Source organism: Octopus sinensis, linkage group LG19 (genome assembly GCF_006345805.1).
Source record: "Octopus sinensis linkage group LG19, ASM634580v1, whole genome shotgun sequence".
In the NCBI taxonomy this organism is placed as follows: domain Eukaryota; kingdom Metazoa; phylum Mollusca; class Cephalopoda; order Octopoda; family Octopodidae; genus Octopus; species Octopus sinensis.
The window spans coordinates 52,449,734-52,473,949 of NC_043015.1; the positions used below are offsets into that span (position 1 = coordinate 52,449,734).

Consider the following 24,216-nt stretch of genomic DNA (forward strand, 5'->3'; position numbering starts at 1 on the left):
CTGCTTGGGGCGTCCTCGCTTCCTTTTCCCCTGCGGGTTCCAGTCAAGTGCTTATGGTGTCACATTTGAGGGTTCTTTCCGCAGTGTGTATCCGATCCATCTCCATTTCCTTCGTCTAATCTGAACATGTATGGACTCTTGGTTGGCTCTTTCCCACAGGTCAGTGTTTGGCACTCTGTCGAACCACTTCAGATGGAGGATCTGCCGGAGACATTTGTTGATGAAGGTCTGGATCTTCTTGTAGTTGCTGCAGGTGGCTCTCCATGTTTCAGAGCCAAACAAAAGCACAGATTTTGGGTAAAAGTCCGATCATATACAGACACAGATATAGGAGGAGGAGGATGAGGCTTGGTCACTTCCAGCACTTATCTGAAATCTTTCTTGTGTTAGTTTGAAGTCTTAAAGGGGACGAAAACAACAGGAACCAAATCCGACCCCAGTTTTTAATTCTACATTTACGAATGGAACCATTCCGGTTCGACTTTTAATTTCAGAATTGATTCAGTAACTTTGGTGGGTATCTATATCAAAACTTCTGGTACTTTTTTTTCAACTGCTGAAGGATGAAGGCAACAGAATGCCAAGGATCATTAGCGCGACCATCAACGGATCCGGTCCAGCTTATGGTCAGATTACATCCCGAACTCTGAAAGCAAATTTCAGTTTTGCACTTTTCAGTCTGGTGTTTAACAATCCGCTCCAGATTAGTTAGATTCTAAGACAAACAAATTCTCTTCAGCACCACCGTGATGAAGCATTTTGTTATTCGGTGCCGAAAGTAGCAAAAGATAGCATAATGTGCGTATGTGTGTGTCTATATGTGTGTGTGTGTGTGTGTGTGTTTGTGTTTGTGTGTGTAAAATTAGACCCATCTGTTACGCTCAGGCCATCTATCTCTCATGTCTATCTATCTATCTCTATCTTTCTCTCTCTCTCTCTCTCTTCTCTCTATATGTGTCTATATGTGTGTGTGTGTAAAATTGATCTTAGACCCATCTGTTGCGCTCAGCTAATCTATCTCTCATGTCTGTCTATGTATGTATGTATGTATGTATGTATGTATGTATCTATCTATCTATCTCTTTCTCTCACTCTCTCTCTTTCTCTCTCTACATGTGTATGCGTGTGTGTGTGTGTGTGTGTGTGTGTGTGTCTGTCTGTCTGTCTGTCTGTCTGTCTGTGTGTATACGACACACTTAAGTTTCCATTAGTCGTTGGCTAATTTTGGATTTTTGGATATTTTTGGCTGCTACAGGAATTGTGGATTGCTTAACAATAGCGAACTGCTCTCCATCGATGCATTCCTTGCTGTGGTGATAGATTACAGAAATATTTGATTTGCATCGTTCTGTACAGCCATAAATACATACATATATGCACTTATGTATATACACATACATCGCTACATAGATATACATATATATACACATATATACACACACACAGACATATGTAAATGTATATAGAACAACTAGATTCGTTGAATTGGTATGGAATAGAGTATTCCACAGACATGCGTACCTCCGATGTAATTCTCCAGAGGAACTAGCGTGTTTGTCTAACAAAGCTGCAACTTTGAATTATGGATGTAATTCATCCTACAGGCTTCCATACAGTTTCTATTTACTCTGCTTCATTCACAAGGGTTGGGTCGCACCAAGGATATAAAAATGACACTGGATCAAGATGCCAAGCCCCGGAATCGAAACCAGGGTCTCAAGACTGAGAGACAAACTTCTTAGGAATTAACTTGAGTATTCTGTACATACGCATAAGCATACGTGCATATATGTGTGTTTGTAATAAGAAAATGACCGCATGTATATAATATACAACACCAAAATGAACACACATATACAGGTGTAGGCGTGGCTGTGTGGTAAGAAGCGTGTTTCCCAACTACATGGTTCCGGCTTCAGTCCCACTTCGTGGCACCTTTGATGAGTGTCTTCTACTCTAGCCTCGGGACGACCAAGGCCTTGTGAGTGGATTTGGTAGACAGAAACTGAAAGAAGCCCGTCGTATATATATATATTTGTGTGTGTGTTTATCCCCCGCTCCCCCATCACTTGACAACCAATGTTGATGTGTTTACGCTCCCGTAATTTAGCGGTCCAGTAAAAGACACCAACAGAGGATGTACTAGGCTTACAAAGAACAAGTCCTGGGGTCGACTTGTTCAACTAAAGGCAGAGATCCAGCATGGTCGCAGACACATGCTGAAACAAATAAAGGAATACAAATTGCTGCATGTATGTGTGTATATATAAATATATATATATACATATGCATACGTATATAAATAATATAGATATACATACATGTATGCATGTATATGCATATATATATATGTGTGTGTATGTCTGTGTATATATGCGAGAATATGCACGTATGCATGCAGTTTCATCCCCACGCACTACCGGCAATATTTTACGGGTTCCTAACGTGAATATTCCCTTCTACTCTAGACACAAGGCCCGAAATTTTTGCGGAAGAGACCAATCGATTATATCGAACCCAGTACGCAACTGGTACTTAATTTATCGATCCCAAAAGGATGAAAGGCAAAGTCTACCTCGGCAGAATTTGTCCTGAAGGGAATAAATATTAACTGTATTATTCTCACCAGTTATATAGTGACTAGCAAATGTCTTTGGAATTGTTCCCCAAATCTCTTACTATCTTATAAAGGAATTTCATAGATCAATACAGGAATTATGGGGAGGCACAGAGTTGATTTTCGTTATGCTTCCTGGAATCTAGCTCCTACTTTGATAAAGAAGATACAAAGGTATATAAAATGAGCTCCCTAAACAACAATATAATGAGGTGTGTGTGTGTGAAATAAGTGAGTGAGTGAGAACAAAGAGCTCTGTGATACAGAGGGGAATTAGAGAGGTACCATGATAAAGTAAGTAATGTGGATTAAGAATCAGTGACTGTGCTGAGAGTGACAGAAAAAAGATTAAGTAATTATAAAATGATAAATAGACAGGAGAAAGATCCAGGAACTATGAAAGAGAGGTAGAGGGGCTAGTCAATAGGTGGCCAGCAGTTATGATATGCAGTCAAGGAAAAGTAATTGACAGAAGGATAAACAGTGTAAGAGATGAGAGAGGGAAACAATACAGTGTTCATTCTATACTAAAGAATGAGAATTAGAGAGGAGACTTGATAAAATAAAAGTGTAGAAAATGTGCAAATTATAAAGATAGAGGAAAGAAACTTGTGTATGATATTAAAGTGTGTGTGAATGTGTGTCTGTGCATGTGTGTGTATGTTTGTCTACATATGTTGATAGGAGGATGCTAAAAAAAGACAAGAGGTGAGGTAGAGTTTGACAGAGAGGAAAAGTGGCAGGAAACTAAGAAACAATTGTAACGAATCATTAAAGATGTGTTAAAAATTTCCTTTGTCTCCTTCTTATCATTTCATGTATATGTATATATATATATATATACAGGGGGAAAGGAAGATAAGATATAAGGTTGTATAAGATTCAGAATAATGAGAGAGAGAGAGATAGTAAAGATGTAGAGTAGCCAAACAAATGAAGCCTTTCTCAGACTGATCGATTTTCAAAATACAGAGAGGAGAAGAAGTAGTGAATTAGAGTCAATCTTCAAAGTCAATCCTAAAAGTAAATGCTTAAAATAAATCCTTAAAGTGAAGAGAAAGGCTACAAAACAACAACAACAACAACCAATGAAATAGAGGAAAGTCTTGAAATAATATATATATATGTGCATATACATATTAATGCATATGTGACAGGCTCAGTAATTGCTGTGAAATTTTCTCTTTACATGAAAGCAATGGTAGCCTTGTTAATCCATAAATGAAGTATGCGTGTGTGTGCGTGTGTGTAGAATATATAATTAAATATATATATATATATGTATGTATAATGTTAATGCATTATATATATTCTATATATATATATATTATAGCATATACATAATATATATACAATATTTAATTCATAATATACTGTATATAATGTAAACAACATATATAATGTACATAACAAATGCATATTATACACAAAGTATAAAATGTATATATAATATACAGAGTACTTACATATACTAATATGTATATATAATGTACATAAAATATGCAATATATACAATATACATAATACATATTGATATATATAACATACATACATATACATACACACACAGACACACATATATATGATATCTATAATATACATATATTATGTATGTAACTTATGCAATATATATGATATATGTATACATATATATAATATACTAGTATATATATATATATAACATATATTATATATAATATTATATATATAATATATATATACATATGTATCAGTATATATATATATATATATATATATATATATATATATATTATATATATATACATATACATATGCATCAGTATATATATATAATATATATTATATTATATATAATATGCATATGTATCAGTATATATATATATATATATATGCATAGATACTACATATATATGAAGTGTATTATAATCATATTAATATTATATCTATATTATATTTTATTAATTTTCTATGTAAAACAATGTCTCCATTAATTTACAGTAAGAGATAAATTAATACAAGATGACCTGAAACACAAGGCCACATCACATGGAGTGGAGCTCGGTCAGACTTGATTCAAATCAACCTACACCACAACTTCACGGTTAAATTAGTTTATCTATCCTGGAATCAAGTATACACTAAATGTATTACCAGCTTATTTCTCAAATGTCTCTTTTCTTTAGTTTTATAAAGTAACTTTCAGTCTTCTTATCTCTAAGTTTAATGCAGTCATGGACAAACTGCAGACCATCAGCCGTATGTGATCCATGGGAATTTCTGAATGGAAGGCCTAACAAAAATTACCTTGAATTTTTTCTAGTAGTGTAGTCCACCTTATGCGGAGCCATGTCTCACATGGCTTGTTCCGACTTCACAAAAAAAGGTTACAAGTGCCTAGTTAAGTATATCAGACTGAAAAATTTGATGTTCCTAATAATGATAAAAACAGTGAAAAAGAAAAAAAAGAAACCTTTTCTATTAGAAATAATACAAAAAATAAAAAAATAAAATAATTCCATTCTGTCTGTTTAAAGACTGAATAATGAAACTATAAAATAAGTAATTAAAAAAATATTATATTCAATTTGGTTTGTCTGTAATTGGTTGTTTTCACCAAATCTATCATCATTTGATTTTTTTACTTTTTTCGAAAATCTTTTATACAGAATTAATCAAGAAATTACACACACACATATAAAAGAAGATAGCAGTAATAATAATAATAATTAATTCGTTTATTTTAAATAAGGGCAGCTTAGGAGAGGTGGGATGAGTCGATTACATCAACCCCAGTGCATAACTGGTACTTATTTGATTGACCCTGAAAGGATGACAGGCAAAGTCGACCTCGGTGGGATTTGAACTCAGAACATAGCGATAAACAAAATACCACTAAGCATTTCACTAAGTGTGCTAACGATTCTGCTAGCTCGCCATCTTAAAGAATCATAGTAATGATAATAATAATAATAATAATAATAATAATAATAATAATAATAATCCTTTTTATTATAGGCACAAGGCCAGAAATTTGGGGGAGGTGATGAGATGATTACATCGACACCAGTACTCAACTGGTATTTAATTTATCAACCCCGAAAGGATGAAAGGTAAAGTCAACCTAGGCAGAATTTGAACTCAGAGCATAGTGATGGGCAAAATACCGCTAAGCATTTCACCTGGCATGCTAACAATTCTGCCAGGTCACCACCTTATTATAATAATAATAATAATAATAATAATAATAATAATAATAATAATAATAATAATAGTTATTTTATTGAGCCCCAAAAGGATGAAAGGCAAAGTCGACCTTGGAAATGAAGCTCAGAGCATAAAGGCAAATTTTGCATGGCACGCTAATAATTCCGCCAGCTCTCCACCTTAAAAATAATAATAATAATCTTTTCTATTATAGATACATAGTCTGAAATTTTGTGGGAAAGGGGTTAATTGATTACATCGACCCCAGCAGGAAAATGGTACTTAGTACATTGATCCTAAAAGGATGAAAGACAAAGTCCACCTCTGCGGCATTTGAACTCTGAAGATCAAGATGGAAGAAGTGTTGCTAAGCATACTCTCCAGTGCGCTAACGATTCTGAAAGCTTGCCGCCTTAATAATATTAATATTAATATTAATGAGATAGGTTTAATAAACAAGAGACAGGAAGAAAAGTAGACAGAGAAAAACAAATGTCAAAATAAAGTTGGAGAAAAAAAAAATGGAAGAAAAGCAGAAGATAAGGCAGACATATTGAAATTTTCTGGGTTTTTTTTTGTTTTTTTACAAAAAATATACACAAAGTAAAATTAAAGATGTAATTTATTCCTGATTTATTTAAATTTTGTTTGTTTTGTTTTCATTTTGTATTTTACTGATTCTTTTTTTTTTTGTTGTTAGCCATCATAGTAAAGACACAAGAATGGAGAAAGAGAGAGAGAGATAGAGAGAGGGAGAGAGAGAGAGAGTAACATGGAGTGTGACAAAGAGAGAAGACAGTGAAGATTTACATGTTTTATTTTTACATTAAAGAGAAAAATAGTTTGAGGGTATTTTGAATAAGTGATGTTCATGCATTTTCCTCACAATTGCCAGAAGTTGTTAAATATAGCTGAGAGATTAAGTTTAGAAAGGAAACAAAATGGTGAAACCATCAATGAAGAACTGGAACCAATAATTACAGAAATTCAATTCCCAAAGGAATCTTACCTCTTGCTTAGCATTCCTCCCCAATGATGGCAGAAGACAGTAAAACAATAATATATTCTAGGGGTATGAAATAAAGGAGGATTTCTGAGTGAGAGGAAAGAGCTGAATTAGAGAAAGGATAGAAGAAAACAAACACTATTAAAGGAATAGGAGGAATATGTGTGCTACTGTTTCCTGAGGAGAACTTCCAGAAATATGGTGTGAGCATACATATACATATATAAATACAAACATACATACATATACGCATGTATCTGTATATTAATTGAAGTTTACAGTATAATATATCCATTATAGCTGATCTTATCAATTAGTTTCACACTAAGGGTTCAACAGTGTTAGATAACAGTCCGATTATATAACCCTGTGCTCATCAGAGGTAGCCATATACATACATACATACATACATACATACATATATATACATACATATATATATATATAAATTTATGTGTAAATACACACACACACATGTATATATGAATTTATGTAAAAATATATACATACATATATATATATACACACATGTATATATAAATTTATGTAAAAATATATACATACATATATATATATACACACATATATATATACACATATATACGTATATGTAAATATACATATATATAAATATATAGACACTTATATATAGACACACATATATATATATATACATATACATAAATATGTATATACATACACACATATATATACATAATTATATATATGTACTTTTACATACACACTATATAGATATACATATCATCATCATCATCTATATATATATATGTATGTATACATATATATACATATACACACACGTGCACATATATATATGTATATATATATATATTATATATATATATATATATATAAACACACAATGTTATAGGAAGCTTATTACTCCACAGTATACACTTCTGTAAGGCTTTGTCAGTGGAAGAGCTCCACATGTATCTGTGTAAATTATTTGGCATGTGAATCTATACTATAAGTATTGTTAAATAAACATCATATATACATATATATGTATATATATATATATATATATATATATATATATATATATATATATATATATATATATATATATAATATATATATATATATATATATATATGATAGATAGATAGATAGAAAGATAGACAGAGAGGAATTTATGTGGTGTTTATATAGAAATGTATATTGTGTGCATGTGTATTTATAACTGGGAGTTAATGTTTAATAAAACAGTAAAGGCTTTTAAGGATACATTTGGAGAACCCGTCATTGAGACTTAAAGAGTATGCTCTCTCGGGGTGATGTATTCTGATTCCATCTCTTCTCACCCTTTTTTCCACCTGACCATTCCATCTTTGAGTATCAGACACCATTTTTAGCAAACTTTTTTAAAGGCTTGAAAACGTGTCCTTACATATATATGTATATATATATATACATATATGTACGTATGTTTGTGTGTGTATATGTATATAGGTGTCTGTGTGCATATATATATAAGTGCGTGTGTGTGTATATATGAAAGCATATATATATATATATATATGTGTGTGTGTGTAAATATACACAAGTTCAGACACCCCACAACTATGTATATGTATGCATATGTATGTATATATAAGTTATATATGTATGTGTGTGCGTGTATATATATATAGATATATACATATCTTTTATCTTTTACTTGTTTCAGTCATTGGACTGTGGCCATGCTGGAGCACCACCTTGAATTTTTAGTCGAATGAATCACCCTCAGTACTTATGTTTGAAGCCTGATACTTATTCTAAATATTATATTTATATATATATATATATATATATATATATATATATATATATATACATATATATATATACATATATATATTATATATATATGCACACATATGTACATAACTTACATAGGTTCCTTGCTATTTTGGTTCCATGGCACCACTTGGAGATGCTTTTTAAATCATATTTTATGACACTGTATCCTGCTCTAGAATGGAGTTGTTGTTGGCCAAAATATATCTTGGAGTTTGGTTGGCTTGTCTGGAATTTGTCTAGGTACCATTTAAATGTATGAAATATTTTCATTGATTTCTCGCAGGATAATTTTGAGTAAATTAGGACTGTTTGACATAAACGCACGTTGCAATATTATGTGCTGTAAGTTCAATTCTTAAAAGGGGTGTATGGTGCAAGGACCTAGTCTTGGGTGATTTGATAATTTGATGCCACCATCATTTGATCAATACTTCCAAATTGTAAAAATAGTATAATGCACCTGCTGGATTTGGAGAGAATAGAATTCAAGATCTTTGAAATCAGCCCAATAATCATCTGAGCTGATTAACTCTTTAACATTTGAACTGGCCATATTCAGCCGAAATATTCTACTTGATTTATGTTTAAACTGGCCACTCTGGCCTCGCACACCTACCTTATAAATGTCATTCTAAAAATAAACTATCAATCATCAAAATCTTGAAGCCACAAGATAATGCATTATTAATTCAAAACAATATGAAGAAACAATGATTTGATTTGACAAAATAATCTGAATACTGGTGGGGGATCAAGTTCTTGTAATGTCTTGTCTTGTAGATGGAAACCACAGCAAATAGTAGTATTCAAGGTGAGACCAACACTGAAGGATGATGGCATCAGGATCTTTCTCTCTCTCTCTCTTGCTCTTTCTTTATATATGTATATATATATTTATGAAAATTTAGCAGAAGTTACAGAGTGAGTCAAGATCCAAGAGTTTTGTGCATTGGCACTTAATAAAGTAGTCACAAACCTTCAGCCTGTGAGTTTATAGAGCTAAACTTAGAAGCCATCGACCTGTGGCTACTTTGATTAATGCCAACACATGAAACTATCAGGCATTGAGTCAACTGATTACTTCTGCTGCTAAACTTTCATTAAAAAATACATATACTCATTTTTTGAATTCTATTTTTCCTGTTTCCACCAACATACCTATACATATATATATATATATATATATATTATATATATATATATATATATATATATATATATATATACAGATAAACAGATATATAGGTTTGCCAGATAAAATGTGTTCGTCTTTTTCTCCATTTATTCTGATCCTTTCCAATATTATTTGAATTACCGGAAAAAAATATTTTAATATTTCAATTGTAGAGTTTTAAAGCATCTTTTTTCTTTCCTTTCGTAACACTGTTCTTCTGCAACAGCTACTGCTTATTTTTTTTAAAATTTAAATATAATTATACCATTTTCAGACATTAGATGATTGAAAACAATTAAAAATATATAAAAAGAAATAAAAAGCGAACAAGTTTATCTGACAACATAATATATCAAACATACATACATATACATACATACATATATATATGTGTATGAGTATGTATATGTATATATATATATATATATATATATATATATATATACATACACAAAGATATCTACACATATGCCAGTATGCCATTTGTATAAACACACACACACACACATGGTTTCTATATTTCTATAAGACTAATACTAATCAAATTTAGAGTACTCTACTAAATTGATGAAGAGACTATATATATCTAAAGTTATAAAATACAGTGGAACTCACTACTCTGAGCTTTTGGATGGGAAAATTTATCAGAAAAATTTAAAATCTTTTTTTGTGTTTACATACATATGCACACACACACACATATGTATATCTATCTATCTATCTATCTATATCTATCTACCTATCTATCTATCTATAGATAGGTGTATAGGTAGATATACCTCTAAAAGTTCAAGAGATATATGACTATTTTTAGTCATGCTAATACCACACAAAAGAACAATTTTGGTTGAATTTATACTATACTCAGATGATATCCATCCAACAGTTAAATTTGACCCTGATGAAGCAGGACTGGTAATTAGCACCAAGATGCACAATTTGCAGTGTGCATCAGCTTGCAGCAGAAATGTGCATGTGTTGTAACAAAGACAGACGTGACTAACTATATAAGAAAACTTGGTGAGTCAACAAGGCTACCACTGGTTTCATGCAGAGAGAAATTTCCCAGCAATGACCAAGCCTTCCATCTTGAAGAAGAAGAATGCCTTCAAGATGCAGACAAGAATGAACATCCATGAGACAGGTTTGAGAATTGCTTAGAAATTTCTCTGCGTATGAAACCAATGGTAGCCTTGTTAACCCACAAATATAATGTGTATATATATATGCATATGTGTGTGTGTGTATGTATGTATGTCATGTACAGTTGCCAGTCTATTTAGCCAAAACATCACAAGTGAATGTGATAACAGAACACACACAAGCCTATAAATGTATTTCTGTTATTTTCATTGCACGAAATAAGTCATTCTTTTCATTGCAACGAGGGAAGTAAAAGAGAAGAGTATCTGATAAGGAGACTCCTATAAGAATAAGACACAAGGAGAAGGGAGAGGAGAAAAGGATGTATGGACGAAATTCCTTGCATAATAAAATAACTACATATAATACAAACACACACATATATATATACACACACACATATATACATACATATAAAATTAGTCAGTTGTCCTTAAGTGTGATAAAAAGAGCACTCTAAAGGGAAAATTTTAGCAGTTATATATCATGGGATATAGCCAGACAGAAAGTTACTATCAATTTCATGCCTATTATTGCACTAGGTTATACAGGCAACATATAAGACCTCCTGACCAGAGGTACATAACTTCCTTACTAATGAAGGTAAATACTGACCAAGGCTGTATTTTTACCTCTATTAGAAAGAAGTTTTGTGCCTCTTGGCCAGCAGCTTTGATGAGTTGTCTATATTGTAAGTGCGATAGTTGGTGTGAAAACATTTGTGACTGGCCATAACCAAGGATGTACTATTCAACTACATAATATATATATATATATATTGGTGATGCCCTTTCAGTGTACCAATGTACAACTAGCCAGAACATGTCGAGGATATCTCAGTATGTGTAGTAGGATATTTTTCTACCCCAAGCACCTGAAGTGACGGAGCCTGCATTGATTGATGTAATGCAATTAGATGCACAATATCCACTGGGACAGATTCAGGATGTATCAAAATACATTGTCGTGCGGAATAAAGATTCGTTCTAAATCCATCTTCTGCTTCTTTTTTCAACTATAAACTCAACAAACACTGAGGATTTCCTGATGTAGATCCATCGAAAATTATATCGTTATTGTAGATGACATTAGGTAGCCCAAATGGTGAATATGCTTTGATCGGCATATCAATAGGCAAATACCCAAAGTCCAAGTAGTTACATACATACATACACACACACATATATATATATGCATCATCATCATCATTGTTTAACAGGAGTCAGCCAGGTAGAAGCCTGCATTTTGACAGGATTTTGACAACTGGATGCCTTTCCTAGCACCAACCATTGAACTGGTGAAGTCAGTTTTGGCAAGGTTTTTATCGCTGGATGCCCTTCCAAATGTCACTTTACTGTGTGAACTGGATGCTTTTTAAGTAGCACCAGCACTGACAGGGTCACCAAGTACCTTGCAAGACAAAAAGATCTTTTGAGAGGGATATATACATATAGATATATATATAATATATATTATATATATATATATATATATATATTATATATATATATACATGGCACTGTGTATACTTCTATTGAATGCTTACAAGTTAATGGAGGTGTTCTACCACATTATGGAATGAAAATATCGGAGATCCCTGTTGTTCAAGGTTGAAGATACAGTTGTTTGATCCACTGAATGACCCGCTCCTAAATTAAGTGGTTGAGTATTCTTCAGACGTGTCCCCTTAATGTAATTCTCAGGCACAATCAGTGTGACTCAGTGAGTTACAAGGCTATACAACCCACTTGACAGGATTCCTACAGTTTCTATCTCTGCAATTTCATTCACAATGTATATAGTTTGGTGTGAGTCAACAGAAAGTGGCATTTGCCCAAGATGTTATGAAGAGAATTCAAACCTAGGCCCTTGTGCCTGTAGAGCAAGAATCATAACCGTGCAGCCATATGCACATATAAGAATAAAAATAGAAAACCCTACTCAAAGATTCTTTTCACACACGCTCACATAGATTGAGGAAATAATTATAATCTTGGCTGTTGCTTCATTAGCACATCATACAGGATCCTCATTAGCACAGCATTCCAGAATCAAAAGGAGATCTGTAAAATTTTGACTAATATTGCTGGGAGCACTATGTCACTCCAAGATAAGATCCAGAAGGCTTAATATAAGCCCCGCAGAGTGAATAATAAAAGCAAAAATTCAAATTAGGAAAGGAGAAGTCAAACTGACATTACAAGTGTTTCCTTAAACAGACGACATCATTTATTCCATATCTCATACAGTGTTATGTAGTTCATACAATGTTGTGTAACATGTACCAAAATATATGAAAATATGTAATAGTAATCCTATAGTCAGTCCATTTCCTCAGCTGTTGTAATTTTATTTTATTGGTCAATTGTGCCTTGAAATCATGACATCTGAGGAAGCGAATGGACAATAGGATTATTATTACATATTTCCATATATCATGGCATGTGTGTTTTAGTCTTCACAGCAACTGGCTATTGCCATACATGAATACTATCTTCAAAAAGTAACAATTTCATCATATATATATATATGTGTGCGTGTGTGTGTGTGTATGTGTGAGTGTATATATATATATATATATAATATATTATATATATATATATATATATATATATGCATGTATGATATTGTAGATAATTTCATATATATATATATATATATATATATATATATATATATATATATATATGTATACATATACATATATATAATGTATATATAATCATATATATATATATACATATAATACATATATATATATATAATACATATATATAATACATATATATATATACATACATATATAATACATATATATATACATATATAATACATGTAAAAATACAAATATAATACATATATATATAATACATATATATATTATATACATATAATATATATATGTATTATGTATTGTATATATGTATTATGTATTGTATATATGTATTATATATGTATATAATACATATACACATATATATATTATTTATATATTTATTATATATATAATATATTATGTTATATATATATATATATTATACATGTATATGTGATTACATTGATGAGCTTTTATATATTAGCCACATCACTCCCTTTTCTTTTAATTCTGTTTTAACTAGTTTTAAAACTGAGCAGTTAAGGGATGACGATGATGAGGAAGGGAAACGAAGAGCAATTAAGTCAACATCATTAATATCATTACATATGTGACTTCGTATCAACACAGCAGCTGGCTGACTCTTCTTTCTAGCAAAGGAAGTCATTCTTTGTGTTCCTTGTGTGGCTAGTTGTTAGTTTGTTGTCTCATGGGGTGGGTCACACCTTCAATGATTTTCCCCTCATGATTTAATATTTTGTTTTATTAATTAATATTTGTGTAAACAACAAATATCAATTATATTTACAAGACACATTGATAGCTCATGGTTGACCCTAGAACCGTCGAGTAATAATTTATAGACTGATAGGCATTGGAAGGTGAGTGGTGAGGGCCATGTGGGACGAGGCAAAGAATGAGGACAGGATCAAGAAAAGTCAATATTGGTAAAATTTTAGTTTCTTTTAGATTTGCTTTTTTCTGTATGTTTATATTTGTTTCTCATTTTTTTTTATAGGGGGATTTTTTTTTCTTGGAGAAGGAAACAAGAAAAAAAATCGACAAAATTTTTTTAGATTTTTTTTTGTATAATTCTCCTAAAGAGTATTCAACCGAAGATGACAGACAATCATTTATATAAAGTTGGGAATCAGTGGTGGGTGGGTAATTCAGGGTATATATAAGGTTATCACCATGGTAGTCGGAGTATTTGGAGACGGAGGGGGATGAAGTTGTTTTTGTTGCACCTTGTGGGGGTAAAAATGAAAAAGAGCAAAGGCATTTAAGGTGGAGGGGTGGGGGAAGATAAATATCAGAAAATGGGAGACAAATAATTTCATGTAGTGAGACTGTATATAAATAATATATCACCTGATATCATCATCATCATAATCATCATCGTCGTTGTTATCATTGTGGCAAAGATTATTAGATATTTTTGTTTTGTATGATATGATTTTGTCATGTTTTTCATGTGTATATATATATATATATATATATATATATACATATATATATACATATTATATATATATATACATATATATATATACATATTATATATATATATACATATTATTATATATACATATTATATATATATACATATTATATATACATATTATATATATATATATATATATTTACTGTATTTTTAAATCTTGTCTTCACACACAAATTTATATCTGGAAGGCTTTTTGAGTTATGTGTGTGTGTTTGTGTGTGTGTTGCTGTTGTTGTGTAAGTGTGTTTGTATGTGTGTAGTGGTGTGAGTATTTGTGTATTGTGTGAGTATGCAAGTCAGGTTACTGAGATTAGATATATGTATAGTTAGTGTTCAAAATTTGGGGATGGAGGGCAGGTAACTTTTAAGCAACGATACAAATAGAAAAGAACCCTAACAACTCTTATTTGTTGCGTAAGGGTTGCGTTAAATCAAATGATAGATAATATGGAGAGAGAGAGAGAGAGAGAGAGAGAAAGAGAGAGAGAGAGAGAGACAGACAGAGAAGGAGAGAGAAGTATGGGAGTGAGATAAGGAGAGAGATAGGGGAATGAGAGAGAGAGAGAGAGAAGAACAGAGGTAAAAGTTGAGAGAAATACATAAAAACAAGAAAGACATGCGAAAAGGGGATTTTAAGACGTAGTGTGCTGGTAGTTATTTGTTTGTTTGGATTTTATAAATAAAAATCTATATAGCTCTACCCCACCCCTCCAAATGATCATGATTAAAATATGAACAAATAAATAAATGGTTAAGTCGAGGTATGTCAAAACGGAAAAAAAATTTTTTAATTGTTGAAAGATTCATTTTAATTAATATTATTATTAATATTACTGATGATGATAATATTTATTATTATTGTTATTCTTATTTTTGTGTTCCACCATACTTCAAAGAGGAAAAAAAAAACACGGAAAGACAAAGACTAACATACAACAGGTTCTATTGATAAATATTTTTTCTCTTAGTCTTAAGAGGCCTTCTTTAAGATAAAAGTTTTTCTTTACAAGAAATTTGTGTTTTCCACACTTTTTTCGCTAGCAGTTTGTTGTTTTTTGTTAGTAGTTGTATTTAATTATTCATATTTTGTGGGTGTTGTTTGGTGTTGTAGGGAGGGGGTGGGTGGTGGTGGCATTTTCTTTAAAAAAATTTTTTTTGTCATTTTACGAAGAAAGGAAAGAAACATAGGGCTGACAATTAAATAAAAATGGTAGATTTAAAAGTAATCAGTAACTGATAGATAGATAGATAGATAGATAGATAGATAGATAGATAGATAGATAGATAGATATAGATAGATAGATAGATAGACAGATATAGATAGATATATAGATATAGATAGATATAGAGATAGATAGATAGATAGATAGATAGATAGATAGATAGATAGATAGATAGATAGATAGATAGATAGCTAGATGTGCAATTGAGAAAAAAAACAAAATTTATGAGAGCAAAGCTAGACTGATTTAGGGCAGATAAAAAAGGAGAGAGGAAGGGACACAGAGAGGTGGGGGAGGAATAAATAAGGAAAAGACACAAGAAATTCGAATTAAAACAAAAAAAAACTACCTAAAGAATTGCTTCACCACACGAGAAGAAGTGGTTGGATTTAATTAGGGAAAGACAGAAAATGAAGAGGATTAGTTTAAAGTTATTTTTTAAAAAGAAATTTTATATTGAGCAAAACAAAAAGAAAAAGAATGAATGTATTGGATACAAAAAAAATATTTTAAAAACATCAAATGAAATTATAATGTGGTGTCTCTGAGGTTCAAACTGTAAAAAATATCTGAAAAGAGCTAAATGCTATTCTAAACTGCATCTGGTGAAGTTACACAATAATATTAAATATATATATATATTGGTATATAGTAGGCGCTGTATACTACAGATATGTTATATACATATAGTATGTAGTATACTAAATAATTATCATAAAAATAGGGATCAAAATATATATTATACATATATAATATGTACACAATATACAGAAATATGTACATAGGCATACATGTCAATGTATGCGCATATATATATCGACACACAAGAACACATTTATGAGTACACATATATTTACCTGTGTGACAAGTTTACATACATATATATATACACACATAAATATGTACAGATACATATGTAGATAGACAGACAGACAGATAAAACAGATACAGTATATATATATATATATACATACATATATATATGTGTGTGTATATATATATATATATATATGCATACATACACACAAGTTATATATATATTTCATGGACTGAGAAGTTCAAAATGAGCCATGGCGAATTATATATATATAATATATATATATATTATATATATATATATATACATATATATATATATCATGTGTATATGAATGTGTACATATACATCACATTCATATATATATATATTATATACATAGACACACACACATATATACAAACATACATAGTATATACATATACTTCTAAAATTGTATATATGTCATATATACTTATAACATTTTATACATGGTTGTGTAAGCCTATGTCATAGATATATATATATATATATATATATATACGTGTGTGTGCAACATATATACACACACACACACACATATATATATTTCTTTTTTCAGAATAGATTTTAGACATATTCAATATATACATATGCAACAAATAATCTATCTATCAATATATATATATATATATACACACACACACACACTATACATTCATATATGTATACATGGTGTATGCACAGGTATATGATTCAGTATGGATGCTCTTTACAATCTTTTACCAATACATTGAACAAACATCATAAATATCATGCACACACACACACATACAACTTATATATTACATATGTATTATATCACACTACAGATGTTATTGGTTTGCATATTTTATTTGTTATACAACATATATATATATATGTGTGTGTGTGTGTGTGGCACTCCATTGGCTACGACCACGAGGCTTCCAGTTGATCCGATCAACGGAACAGCCTGCTCGTGAAATTAACATGCAAATGGCTGAGCACTCCACAGACTCGTGTACCTTTAATGTAGTTCTCAGGGAGATCCAGTGTGACAAAGCTGGCCCTTTGAAATACAGGTACAACAGGAACAGGGAGAAAGAGTACAGCAGGGTTCTCCACTCACCCACTGCCCCAGCTTTGTGGAGCTTTAAGTGTTTTCATTCAATAAATACTTACAATGTCCAGGCTGGGAATTGAAACTGCAAGTCTACTGCCCTAACCACTGGGCCATTGCACCTAAACACACACACACGTGTTTCATTCAGGTTTACGTCTATTCTTCCATGCAATCATGGGTTTGATGAATATATTTTTGAGCCATTGTTTTACAGTTGGGTATCTTTTTCGCCATTCGTCCTTACATGTATTTCCAGAAAGAAACATTTTATTTCACTAATCTTTGAGGTTGCAAACCTAGCTGAAAATCCAATGAGTGATGACAGTGTCTTCACCATTATTGATACCTCGAGTGATTTTTGAAGTACTAATTTAATCAATACGCACATATTTATAGAATGAGCTTCGTTTAGTATTGTCTTCCAAATATATTTACAATGCTTCTGTTAGCCTGCAGCAATACTACAAGTCAGTTGCTTCAAGTACCATGCAGGACTGAAACTATATGATCTGAAAGCAAACTGCTTCTCCACACAGATTTAATGTTTTATCCAAGTATTTTCTCTTATTCCATAGCTCATCTGTATAGAAGAGGCTTTGAATTAGTGAAAGCATAGCTTCTTTGCGAAAAACATCAAATCTTTAAAATATAACAATTTTCTTTGTTTTTCTCTTTGACACAGAGAGATTCCTCTTTGAATTTCTGGTCTCCTTGATCTTTGAAATATGCAAACATATATATCATGTACATGTAGTGAAGAATTTCAGTTTGATTAGGTAACTTGCTGAGTGAGGAAGACACATGGATATGTTCGTTCTCTTTACAGCTTTTTGGAAAAACTTTATGGAATATTTAGCCTAGGGGATTGGAAGCTAACAGATGGTAATGATATAAATAAGACTAATCTTTTGTGTAACCATATTTCTATTCAAAATACACTGTCTTTGTTTCAATAAATTTTGAAAATGATAAAGAATTCCATAAAATAACTTTGTCAATATTAACCGGCACTCTGTCAATGTTCCAGATGATCTGATCAACAGAACAGCCTACTCCTGAAATTAACAAGTGATTGAGCACTCCACAGGCATTTTTGACAAGGTACTACATAAATTATATATGTATTTCATATACCTGTGACAAGGTACTACTCATTACAGGCACTACTTATTTTTGACAGCTGAGTAGACTGGAACAACATGAAATAAAGTATCTTGCTCAAGATCACAATGTACTTTGCATTTTGAACTTGTAACACCTTATTATCACGAGTCAAAATACCCTAACCATTAAACTACATGCCTTCATTTATCTGTTATTAAGCTGGTGTTTGGAACATGAATTAACATTAGACTTTGATAGGTTTTAATTTAGATAATCTAAAACAGCACCACAGAGCTAGAGACAGTCTGCCTTAGGTTGGTATCAAAAAGGTTATTCATCTCCTGGCTATGGTCAGTATTTGTAATAAATCTCTGGCGATTAATGTGTGTACAATAGACAAACTTTAGTTTTAGTGCAACTGCAATGTCATATGCAGATAGCTGCACACCTGTTATATTAGACTAGATGTAGAGTATTTACCTGGCTAGTAGTAACATTTAAAAATATAATAGATTAATCACTATTAATCTTAAAAGATACATTATTAAGCAAGGTTATAATGCAAACAAGATTAATTTAACAATTTCAATATAGACGAGATTTACTCAATGATATATTTAGGTTTGGAGTTATTTCAAACTAAGTAGAAAATTGATTGGATAATAAACTATTGTTTTCTACTCTAGGCACAAGGCCTGAAATTTTGGGGAAGGGGAGTGCAGGCGATTAAATTGACCCCAGTATGCAACTGGAACTTAATTTACTAACTCTGAAAGGATGAAAGGCAAAGTCGACCTTGGCGGAATTTGAACTCAGACTGTATAAAGACAGATGAAACACCACTTAGCATTTCATTTGTCGTGCTAATGTTTCTACCTGCTCGCTGCCTTTATTGATAACAAACTATTGTTAATATTTGGTGCATGCTCAGCTTAACGAAGCTAATTAAAGAATGTAGATTTGTATTTTCTCTCTATTTCACTTCCAATGACCTTTCCCATTTTGGTGCTGTACTTCCCTTTGTGAGTTCAGGTTTGAAGAACAGTTCTTTTCATATGAAAGTTTGAAGGTACCTATGAATGGTTGAAAAATTAACTCATGATGATCCTTTCCATTTAACCCCTTATTTTAAAGCACAAGTGGCTTGTCCTCGTGAATGAACATAAATTTATAATGTTTTATTTATCATTAACATTTTGATGTCCACTTTTCTATTCTTGCTTGGGTTGGATGGAGTTTCAGACAGATTTTCTGCATTTGGATACCGTTCCTGTCAAATCTCATCAGTTTCTTAACAAGGTTTTCTCCACTGCCATTTATGAAGAATATCAGAAATGCTGGACGTTGCTCATATGACTACCATATGATACAAACATACACGTGTATTACATATATGATGGCCATCTTTCAAATCTACTCACAAGGCTTTAATCAGCTTGGGATATAGTAGATGACACTTGCCCAAGGTGCCATGTCGTAGGACTGAACCCAGAACCATGTGACTGGGAAGCAAACATCTTAAACCACACAGCCAAATCTGCATCCTTACCTTGTCTTAAGCTATTCATATTATTTGTACAAGTTTATACAGGTTAATTGTAGGTTTTAGTTTCTCATAGTATGTTTTATTTATGGTTGCTATCTAATTTGTGAACATTTTAACATCTGATGCGTAACACACCATGTTCTCGTACAAGCAATGTCAGTTTGATAGAGAGACTCTGCTAATGTACAACACAAATATTCGATCTCTATAAACAAAGAATCTGTACAGGTTTTCCAGCAAGGAAAAGCAGAATTGTCTTTCTCAAACCCAAGAAACAACCCAGAAGATCTGAGTTCTAAAGTCGATACAGAAATAATTACTATCAATTTTATTTTCTATTGTATGTAATGTTTTAAGATTTTAAGCTGTTACGATTTATAGTTCAAGTACAAACATTTTTGCTAGGAAATTTTCAAATGGCATCAAATTATACTTTTTAAGGCAGTTTGTAACCATGGAAAGCAATGAACTTGCTTCAGGGTGTCCAAATCATGTTCACATTGAACTACGCAACTCATATGGGAAGCTCTCTGGTTGGTTGTCATAAATATGTCTGCACTGAAACATTAAGACTTCTACGCATTTTTAGACTTCAGTAGAGTTTTTGTTCTTATTTACCTGGAATACTATAGGTTCTTGACTTATTTGGTTCCTTGGAAACGTATAGTGAAAGGGATAAAAATGTTTTTTTAACAGAAATATAGTGTTTTGTAAGTAGTTATACATAAGATTGGAAAGCCATTATATGGCAGATATACAGCACATACATACACATTATATATTACAAACATATTATTTATAACATATATACATTATATATAGCATATGTATATAAGCTATAATATGTATATAATGTATATTATTTAATATAAATAATCATATTTTAAGAGTATACTGTATATAACTATATATGAAATTTTATATAATTATTCTGCTCCAGTTTTGGCTTGGTTTCTACAGCTGGATGCCTTTCCAGTCACTTTACTGAGTGTACTGGGTGCTTTTCCCATGAACATTGTATGTATATAATATGCTCAATAATATATTATGTTCTATATATGTAACACATATACATATGTATGCACATATATGCATGTGTACATATTTTTATATATGACATTCTATATACTGTAATACAAACAACGGATAAACGTGTGTGTATTTATCATGTTTTAAAAACAAATGAATATTTCAAAATATACATGCAAAGCTGGCTGTATGGACAAGAAGTTTTTCCCAATCAGACTGTTTTGGGTTCAGTCCCACTTAGCGACACTATGGAGCAAGTGTCATTTTCCATAGCCTTTACAATGGTTTTGGTAATCAACAAAGACTCATTTCTAAGTGTGAGTATGTATTCATGTCTCCTCCTTAACATCACAATAAGCCAAACTGTCATACAAGTTGTGACTCATTTGCAATCATGTCTAACCACTGTGCTGTTCATGCTCAAAGACTACAGGAAATATAAAATTAGAAACTGGTGACGTTTGGCAACAAGGCGGGCATTGTTGTAGAAAACCTGCTCATTGTATTGTCTGTCCCACGCAAGCATGGAAAAGTAGCCATTGAAATATGGAAAGTATTGTATAAGATTTATAATACATTTCATATTCGTTTTTCACTGTTTGTATCAGTTGGGTGAATATGCAGAGGTTTAGTTTTACAGCTGCAGGCCCTTACAGGTGCTAACTGTTATCTGTTTTTCAAGTAAAGGATCTCTTACTTTACTCAGCTTCGATGAAACTGTGACTGGATGATGTGTTGACATTAGACACCGACTTCATCACCACTTTTGAAGAAACTATCACAGATGCAAACAAACCTGCATTTATCATCACCACATGTCCATTCTACTTTTCTATTCATTCTTGATTAGATCAGAAGGTATGTTGGGGCAGTGTTTACTAAGTAAGTTACTGCTCCAGATGCCAAACCTTACCCATTTCCAAACAATGCAATAATCTCATAGTTGGACGAATAACAAACAACCTGGAAATGGTTATACAGAGAATTGGAAACAAGACACCACAGGAATGAGTTTTTTTTGTTTACAAAGATTGTACAATATGTCAAGATGAGTCAGAAAACCTAGATGTGGTTCTCTGGTTGACTACAAATTACATTGTCTAACACTATCAGCAAGGGTAATGCTAACAACCAGAGAATACATTTCACCGTGAGAGGTAATATGATAGGTTTCTTTCAGTTTCCATCTAGCAAATTCACTTGCAAGGCTCGAGTCAACTTAATGCTAAAGACACTTGCTCAAGGTGCCATGTAATGAAACTTAACCTGAAACATATGTATGAATATATGTATCCATATATATATATATATATATATATATATATATATAATATATATATATATATATATGTGTGTGAGTGTATATGTATGTGTCTACATACACCTGAGTGTGATTCTACAGCTGCATGCTTTTCCTGTTGCCAAATTTCACTTCATACAAAGCTAAATAATTTCTTTGTGACAGAACCGGCTTCCATGAACGACTGGAAATGTAACAACAACTGTGTACTGGAGTCATTTGTTTAAATCTACCACACAATGTCATGAGAAAGAGGCATAGACACACAAATACACTATATATATATACTGTTTCCCATGCTGGCATAGGTCAGATGATTAGACAGGACCTGGCAAACCACAGGGCTGCATCGAGCCCCAATGCCAGCTATGGCTTCTTTTGACTGGATGTCCTTCCTAATACCAATCATTTTACAGTGTATGTGTGTGTGTATATATATATGTATATATATATATATATATATATGAGTCAAAATCAAAATCAAATCGATCAACATCAATGGAAATTGTAACCAGTGCCGATGGCATGTAAGAGAACCATCCGAACATGGCCATTGCCAGCGCCGCCCCGACTGGCATCCGTGCCGGTGGCACGTAAAATGCACTATCCGATTGTGGCCGTTGCCAGCCTCGTGTGGCCCTGTGCCAGTGGCGCAGCCTTCTGGCTTCCCAGACCCCAGTTGAACCGTCCAACCCATGCTAGCATGGAAAATGGACGTTAAACGATGATATATATATGTCTGTGTAGGTGTGTGTGTGTATATATATATATATATATATATATATATATATGTATGTAGCTTCTTTCAGTTTCTGTCAACAAAATTCACGCACGACTAGTTGGCTGCCCAAGTTATACCATATTTGTGTCATAGATCTCAAAACCACTTAGAAAACAAACTCCTAAACCACACACACACACACACACACACACACACATATATATATATATGAAGGCCTTAGTCTTTTAACTCTTTTCATTTTGTTATTTTTCATCCTGAAACCTATGATGACACCAAATTTTGAAGGAGATGAAAAACAAAGACAAAAACAAAAGGAAA

The 24,216-nt window shown here is 32.0% G+C and overlaps 1 long non-coding RNA gene across 2 annotated transcripts in view; it reads right to left on the reverse strand.

Moving 5' to 3' along the window:
* Window positions 1-23,134, reverse strand: part of LOC118767102 — a 28,195-nt gene extending 5,061 nt beyond the window's left edge. Inside the window, exons 1-2 of one of the 2 annotated variants that reach the window (XR_005002998.1) lie at window positions 21,980-23,134; window positions 1-1,153 (exon numbers count right to left, since the gene is read on the reverse strand). The exon at window positions 1-1,153 is cut by the window's left edge and continues 1,796 nt beyond it. This is a non-coding gene — a long non-coding RNA (uncharacterized LOC118767102). Of the gene's footprint in view, window positions 1,154-10,491; window positions 12,321-21,979 lie in introns of those variants that run through there. The other variant, XR_005002997.1, reaches the window with a different exon arrangement.
* Between the last annotated feature and the right edge of the window lie 1,082 nt (window positions 23,135-24,216).